This window comes from Talpa occidentalis, unplaced genomic scaffold (assembly GCF_014898055.3).
Source record: "Talpa occidentalis isolate TD23 unplaced genomic scaffold, MPIMG_talOcc4v2.1 talOcc4.14, whole genome shotgun sequence".
NCBI classification, from domain to species: domain Eukaryota; kingdom Metazoa; phylum Chordata; class Mammalia; order Eulipotyphla; family Talpidae; genus Talpa; species Talpa occidentalis.
The window spans coordinates 25,896,527-25,903,777 of record NW_023601433.1 but is presented as its reverse complement, the minus strand read 5'-3'; the positions used below and the strand labels follow the sequence as shown (position 1 = coordinate 25,903,777).

At 46.3% G+C, this 7,251-nt stretch overlaps 1 pseudogene; it reads left to right on the top strand.

Annotated features, from left to right (window-relative positions):
* Positions 1 to 4,292: 4,292 nt before the first annotated feature.
* LOC119244009 (immunoglobulin lambda variable 1-40-like) lies at positions 4,293 to 4,761 on the top strand (annotated as a pseudogene).
* Positions 4,762 to 7,251: the final 2,490 nt, after the last annotated feature.

The following is a 7,251-nucleotide window of genomic DNA, read 5'->3' as shown; positions in this document are numbered from 1 at the left end:
ATCACTGAAATTGTGGTGGATGTCAAAATACACTCTGGAATTGAGAATTTTCACCCACATCTTCTCTAAGGATCTAAGAGTTTAGAAAATCAAAATTTGATGAAGATAAAATATACAGACAACAGCTTGAGAGGATTCAGATGCTGATATAAGATATTTTTATTCAATAATCATAATTCTCTTGACCAAGTACAAAAATGCTTGGTACAAAAAAGAGAAAATCTCAGAACTTAAAGAGTTATAAATATCAGCAAAATTAGAAAGTAAAATTAAACTAACAGTTGAGCAAGATGAAATCTCTCTTCAGGCACTCAAGAGTAACAATTATTCATTTAAAGTAAACAAGGGGGGCCTCACAGGTGGCAGAAGGGGTTAAGCACAGCACTGTGAAGGTATCCACAGCCTCTGCAGCACAAATAATGATCCCGGTGGGCCAGGGAGCTAGCCATAAGGCACAGCCGACCTCTCCTAACTAGCCCACTGCTCCCCTCAGCAGCGTATTTCAGTCAACCTGTTCTGTTCCATGCTCTGTCTCTGGTGAATTCTCTCACCCCCGCACATCTGGCCTGTACCCCAGTTTTTGCATGCATAAATAAATAGATCTTTAAAAATATAAAATAAAGTAAAAAAGGGCTCAAGTTTCTTCTGCATATGTTCCTCACATCACTAATAGTCTCCTGTGTGTGCCAGCAGGGGCTGCTGTGGGACTTCTCATGAGGGCAAGGCTGTAGTGAAACTCAAAGCATTCTGTGTGACATCCCTGGCTGTGCTCATGGCCCCAGTGATGGTGACAGCAGGTGCTTCCTCCCAAGGGACACACTCAGACACCCAAACACTCCAGGCCTCCTCCTGAGAGTGAAGCTCCGAACTGGGCTGCGGACCCAGAACTGAATGGTGGTGAGACTCATGTTTGCGTAGTGCACCACAAACACACCCTTACCCAGGGAGCTGAGAGAGAGAAAGGGACATCGCAGACACCAGCACCAGCTGTGAGTTCAGGGGAACTTTGGAAAGTCTTTACCATTCACTGGGTGCCTGTCCTCCACCTCCCCGTCCTTGCTCACTGCCCAGCTTCATGAGGTTTCAGAGTCCTGCCTTTCAGGGAATCACTTGTCTTTTCTCTTCTTTCTGGTGTGTTGATTTCCTTTTCAGGGTCCAGGTGTCAGGCTGGTGACCCAGGAGCCCTCACTGACCATGTCCCCAAGAGGGACAGTCACTCTCACCTCTGGTTCTAGCACTGGAGAGGTCACCAATGGTCTCCGTGCATACTGCTTCCAGGAGAAGCCTGTTCAGGCCCTCAGGACAGTGATGTGTGGGAAAGAGAATAAACACCCCTGATGGGGCCCAGTTCTCAGGTCCATCCTTTGGGCCAAAGCTGCCCTCACTCTGTCAGGGGCCCAGCTCAAGCTGAGGCTGAGGACTGGAGCTCTCTGTCCGTCAGTGGGTACAACACTGTGAGAGGCCAGGATGGGGAGCCGGAACACAAACCTGTGCTTGATGAGACCAGGTACAAATATGATCTCTTGACATCAGGATGACACACCAGACATCTGAGATCTCGGGCAGCCTGAATGCTCACGATCCTTAGAGAGAAATGTGCAGGAATAGATCTGAATTGATTTCCATTCCTGTTGAGGCCTAATTGTGGAGGAATATTGTGAATCACTTAGGAGAATCTTGTCTAGAAAATTCAATTCCAATTCTATATTCCAGGAAAAGTTCCTTCTGCGTCAGATCTAAGGACTGAAGTCAAAAATACATTCTGCAGACAAATCATCTCCAGTGATTTCCTTGGTCACCCAGGAGTTGACAAAATCAACAAAACAAAACAAAAAGTCTTCCTTTTCTGTATTACTAAATTTTATTTAATAAGAAAGCATTGTAATGCATTCTAGCTGTGTTGTGTTTTAAAGTACAATGTCTTGGGAAGATTCTTCTTCCCAAACGTTGCTGTTAAATTGCTTACCCTAAGAAGATATGTTGAAGTGAAATAACAAAAATTATTTCAAAAGATGATTTTATTTTAAATTTTATTTTGAAGATGAAGTCTTATGGGAGTAGGGTGGCCTCCTAATCTAATATGACCTCCAAGGACATTCCTTGGAGGCAGAAATTGTAACTACTCATCTGAAGGTAAAGAAAATCCAAAGATTTCATACAAATCACCAGTAACTCTGAAGAGGCAAGAAAGATGCCACTCCACAGTTCAGAGGTAACAAGACCCTGGCAATCAGAGTTTGGGATTTCTAGAGTCCAGAATTATCAGACAAAACTTATACTTTCTAGATTACCCAGTGTGGTGCACTAATTGCTAAAGCATCACTAGGAGGCCAACACACCAAGCATCCGTTTAATTATATTTCTAAATTTGCATGCATTTCTTTCACCTCAATATTCAAGTTTTTTAAAAATGATTCATGTAATCTACATAATGAATAGGCTGAAGGAGGAAAAATCACATGATGTTATCAATCAATCAAGATGGAAAAGACATTCATAAAAGTCACCCCATTCATGAGACCAACCCAGAGAAGGAGGCAGCCCTTGCAGCATCCTCAGTGGTTAAAGGGAACTAGGGGGCCCCTGCAGCTCAGGTCACACCTAAGGTGAAACCCTGAAGACGCTCCCCCTAGAGCTGCATGAGGTGAGCACATCCACGGTCACCAAGGCCCATCAATCTGGACTGGATGATCCTGCAGAGCCACAGGCAAGAAAACCATGAAGGCCACAGACTCAAAAGAACAGGATGCATTTGCCCCCTTTATTACAAAGGAGATGATGCAATGCATAGAAATACAAAAGAATATACATGTATATAAATTCCAAAAGTCATAATTTCAAGAAGTCTCTATAATGCCAGAACAATACAAATATTATTTAGAAACAATAAGTGAAAACTAACTGGCAATGCTAGCTAAAATCTGTCAAATCAAATATCTGGGAGTACATTTATCAAATGATATAAAACATACATGCAGAAAACTGGACAGCGGAGTTAAAAGTCATCTAAGGGATTGACATCAGTGGATCCGATCATAGAGAGAAGACTGTGGAGGTACACTGATCATAGATGGAGAAGACTCACTTTATATTTTCATTATTAAATTTATTTCTATTTCTACTGAACAAGATAGAGAGTTTAGATCAGTGATAGACACATATGTCATTGTAACAGAATAGAAAATCCAGAAATAGACCCAGTAATGTAGGGATCATTGTTGCAAACATGCAAAAGCCTTTCAGACAAGGACAGTCTTTTCACAAAAGGAGATAGACAGTTGCACATCCACTGGGGTCAATGAATGACTTAAATCTCTTGCCTCATAAAAAATTCACTCAAACAGTTGAAAGAGTTAACTACAAAATAAAAAAAAAAATGAAGAAAACATGGGTGGAAATATCTGTAAACATGTTTTGTAAAAAAATTTTTATAAGACCCCAAAAGTATAATCCATCCTAAAATAATTTGGACATCAGTAATAATTCATTGTTCTTCATTCACTTTGTGAATTAGTAAAATGATTAAATTCCCTAAAAATAGAAGGTAAAGATAGGTGCAAACTAATGTACAGGAGAGTAGTTGTAGTGCATTGCTTTAAAACATATGATTTTGGGAAACTGAAAATGCATCCAAATTCAAAATTGTCTACCAGTGGAAGAATAAGATGCTTGCAGTGTCTTCTCTGTCATAAAAAATAAACGGTTATTTGGTCCATGTGGCATCTCATTCACCAGGTCGCCACTGAGAGTAGGGGCGCCTCAGTGACCCTGTGCAGTTCTGCGGGTCACACAGCCTGTGAGTCAGTCCCACGAGTGTGACCTACAATGTGACCTGGGGATGTGCAGACACCAGCTGGGCTCCAGGGCTTTGGGTCTTGGTGAGTGTGTGCCTGTGACCAGCAGGGGGCGCTTTGGGGCTGTCCTGTGGGTCCTGAGCACTGTATAGTAAGGATTATTTATGCAGAAATGCCTGAGTACTGAGGGGCTGAGCCCTGAATCCATGTGGGCACTCAGCAGCTGTGTCCTCTTGGGCTGGCACAGTCCCTTGAGCAGGGACCCTTGTGTGGTGCCAGCAGGTGCTTCCTCCCACCGATTTCCCTAGGGGTGAAGCCAACCTCCCTCCTGCTCAATGTGGGGTGTGAGCTGAGCCCTACCACCAGGGCGCAGGGAGGTGCTGGGCAGTCCCTGGGTGAACAATTTGCATGCACAGCCCCTCCTGTGGCAGAGGGTGGGGAAGAAAAGGAGGCCTGGGGCAACTCAGACCCAAGTGGACCTCAGGGGCTGTGAGCACCATGGCCTGGACGCCTCACCTCCTAGTGCTTCTCTTGTTTTGCACAGGTAACTCAATTTGGGGACAGAAGATGCATGGGGGCCTGATAAATAATCTTGTGCCCAGCATCGCCATCTCCTGTTCTCTCTCCCTTCCAGGATCCTGGCCCAGTCTGTGCTGACTCAGCCACAGTCAGTCTCTGGGAACTTGGGCCAGACGGTCACCATCTCCCGCACTGGAAGCAGCTCCAACATCGGGAGTAATTCTGTGCACTGGCACCAACAGCTCCCAGGAACAGCCCCAAACTCCTGATATATGGTAATGACAAACGGCCCTCAGGGGTCCCTGATCGATTCTCTGGCTCCAAGTCTGGCAGCTCAGCCACCCTGACCATCACGGGGCTCCAGCCTGAGGACGAGGCTGATTATTACTGCACAAGTTGGGACAACAGTCTGAGTGGTCCCACAGTGCTCCAGCCTGTAGGGAAGTGAACAAAACCCCCTTTCTCTTCAGCCAAGGCAGGCACCCCTGGCAGCTGCTGCTGAGGCTCAGCCTGGGGCTCTGCTTCTTCTCTGCTGCTGTCCTGGCCCAGGCTCCTCAGGGCAGCCCCTGGCACAGGCCCCTCCCTCCCTCTGTCCTCAGAGTCACTCCCAGCAGCACATCCCTAGGTGAAGCTGTCACATGGTGTGACCAGGTCACGTCAGGATTGCCTCAGCTGCCTGGTTTTAGGGCCATCCTGAGCAAGCAGCCTGTGGGCCAGGGTGGGGCTCCAATAGCAGTGACACTTGCCTTGTCCATAGCACAAGCCTTAATGGCACTGCAAGTCTCCCAAACCTGCACACCTGCCCTTGGGTTTGGACTGTGCTGCAGCTGCCCTGGATACTCAGGGGAGGTCTGGTCCTGTTGAAGCAAGGTGGACACAGTGAGCACATGGGCTCTCTGCATGACTCCATCCCACCCGACTGAAGGACCCACTCCTGCCCAAGACCACCCAACCTCAGCTTAGGTCTCCTTTGAATTGTGGCAGGTTTTTCACATTCCAATGTCACCCAGTAATGTAAACAGACAAAACATGTTCAAGCTCAATGAGCAACAATCAAACAGCTGGAATTGTAAATGGACCTTCCGGGCTTGAATGACTCGGACCCTATAGGTGGGTGTGAGCCATGGGAACAGCCAGATTGGGCCCATTCATAAGATGGCTTCAGATCAGATGTCTCAGGCATCCTGAAAAGACCGTCACAGACAGGTTCATCAGGAAGATTGGTTGGGACACAGACCATCACAGACCTTCCCAGAGGCCTTCCCAGACCTTTGCATCTGATCTCCACTTTGATCTGCAGCCTGAGGGTGGCATGTGCCTCCATCCCGCCTCTAATATTGACTGCAGAGAGCACCACGGGCCTGTGCTTATGTCTCTAATACAACTGCTGTTGGCACAAGGCAACTGTAAGAGCTGTAGCCTCTCTGGTGCCTGCTGCTTGTGTGCCAGAGCTGGCCAGCATTATGGCCAGTGACCAGCATTCTAAGCTGTACCCAGCCACCTCTGACAGCCTGCACCACTTCTCATCCTCCACTGCCTCCTGGTGCTCTTACACCCAGTGCTGTGTAGTCAGCATGTGGTGCTGCCCAATGACCTTCAGACTGGAACTGTTGGGGGAGTCAGTATGGGCAAGCAAGGAATGAAGCTTTATTATGCGGGAAAGTGCTTGCTTGAGAGTGAAGGGGTCACATTCAGGGACTTGCCCCTGGGTCTTAAGGCTACTGATGGAAACACGTGTTTAGTTTGAGGGGCAGGAGCTCACAGATGGGATCCTGAATGGATTTGACAACTTTTGCTTAAGGAAAGGGCAGGAATTTATGGGCCTATTTGTTGACCCAAAACCAACAGCCTCTCCAGGCCTGTTAGATAAGACAGGAGAGTTACACAAGCAGTGGCTCCCCTGTGGGACATAAACTAATAGGCTTAGAATCAATCTAGTGAGTCACTTTGTTTTGAAATGTGCATGACTATGTTTCAGAAATACAATATGGGCGAGTAGGAGTCTGCAGCCATTGTGCCCAGGTCCTGTTCTTCCTCACCACAGGCCCTGTTCAGTGAAATGGGTTGGGGGAGGGAGTTGCTGGGTCTTGGATGAACAATCCAGAATGGGACAGGGTGGACAATGGTGGGAGCAGGTTTCTCACTTTGGAAGTGGAAATGCACGTGAGTAACCAAGGGAAGGAGGCCGAGTGACCACGTGGAGATGGACAAGGATGGGATATGTCACGCAGAGCTCGTGCTGGTATCAGGGAGACAAACACGGCACATGGTCTCCTGGGTTACCTCAGTCATCTCTGTACACGTGTTTCCTACTCTGTCAGAGGAGAAGGACTTACAATAATGACACCCCAACAGCAAGGAGTGTGCTTTTTGGCAGAAAATTGATTCTGCATACCTTTCTTTAATAAACAAGAGAAGGGTTTGTATGAAGAAATTTTCAATTCCAGGTTGAGAATCATTTAATATGAGCGTGGAACATCTTGCTTTAACAAAAAGTAGCTTTTCAAACATTTTCTCAGCACATAGAGTCAGCTCACACACATATGCACACAGGACAGGGGGTGTCACAGAGCGCCTGAACCCACCTTAAGGACCCCCATTGGGTGAAATGGAAACAACTGGAGCAACCAAATAAAAAGACTAGAACGGGGGTGTATTTCTGTGAACATTCAAGGACAGAAAAATTAAAAAAGACAGAGACTCAAAGGAACGAGAAATAATTATCCCAGCATTCCAGATGAGATGGTGCAACACACAGAATATACAAAGGAATCTACAAATATGATGTGAATTCCAATAGTCAAGTGATTTCAAGGTTATATGATACAGGAGCATTAGGAAGATCTGTTAAGTGTGTGTATACTACCAAGAATACGTGAGAACTATTGGGGGTTATAGGCTTGAAAGAGAGATCCTGCTCCTTGTCAGTAGACAAGGA